Source organism: Chrysochloris asiatica, unplaced genomic scaffold (assembly GCF_000296735.1).
Source record: "Chrysochloris asiatica unplaced genomic scaffold, ChrAsi1.0 scaffold00058, whole genome shotgun sequence".
Classification (NCBI taxonomy): domain Eukaryota; kingdom Metazoa; phylum Chordata; class Mammalia; order Afrosoricida; family Chrysochloridae; genus Chrysochloris; species Chrysochloris asiatica.
In genome coordinates this window covers 6,121,620-6,122,557 of record NW_006408576.1, presented here as the reverse complement: position 1 = coordinate 6,122,557, position 938 = coordinate 6,121,620, and positions in this window count along the sequence as shown.

Below are 938 nucleotides of genomic sequence, written 5' to 3'. Positions count from 1 at the left end.
TCTCTTTCCATGAATCTACAGTCCTCAGCTGTTCCCTCTCTCCATGTCCCCATCTCTGCCTCCATCTCTGGTGTTGCTGCTTCTCTGGATAAGGTCCTGCATTCTACTTGTGCTCTTCTCCCTTGATGGTCCTAGGGTTCTCCATTTCTGGACTGAAAGATTAACTGCTTCCCCATTTTTGTTACAAAACTTCTACCTTTACAATTGTGTTAGTCTCAATTAGTCATAATAATAATTACTCACTGTTGAAACATAAGACTTTTACCCCATCTCTTTTTACCAGACCCGTCTAGACAAGATGAAAACTATTCAGTGGGGACTCTGTTTTCCCCCATACACTCTTAAACTAAACTCCCTCTTGAAACCTTGTAAGCCAGTCAATTTGAGCTGTTATCACCTCTCATTTTAGGTAGCCAATATCTAAGTTGCCCGTCCCTATCTACCCTATATACAGAGGGGATAGCATTGATACTTGATGTGAAGACTCCTTCCCTCTCTGTTGATATTTTGAGCTACTACCTCCAAGGGCATAGGTCAAGTTCATCAAATTGTAGCAATTTACCCTCATTTCCTTTATGAAAAATTGTGGGTTTTTTTTTTTTTTTTATCTTTCTCTAGTTGATATCTGATTGTTAAGCCATCGAGGTAGGTCAAATGGGCACCATTTCAAAGTTTGGGTGTTCCAGTGAGTCTCCCACTTCATATCAGCTGGATGCTTCACTCTCAGCTCTAGCCATCTATGGCTTTGTCCTTGTCCACGGGCTCAGGTGTCCCCAGGTCTCACCACACTTTGGACCAACAAGCCCTTCCTCTTCTCTATCTCAATATCCAGGTCAACAGAAGTCTATGGAACATGATTGAACTCAGCCCATTTCTTCATTGCTGCCTTTTCCCCTCTTCCACTCTCTAGGAGACCAGTGTGTTTGCCAGCAAGCTTA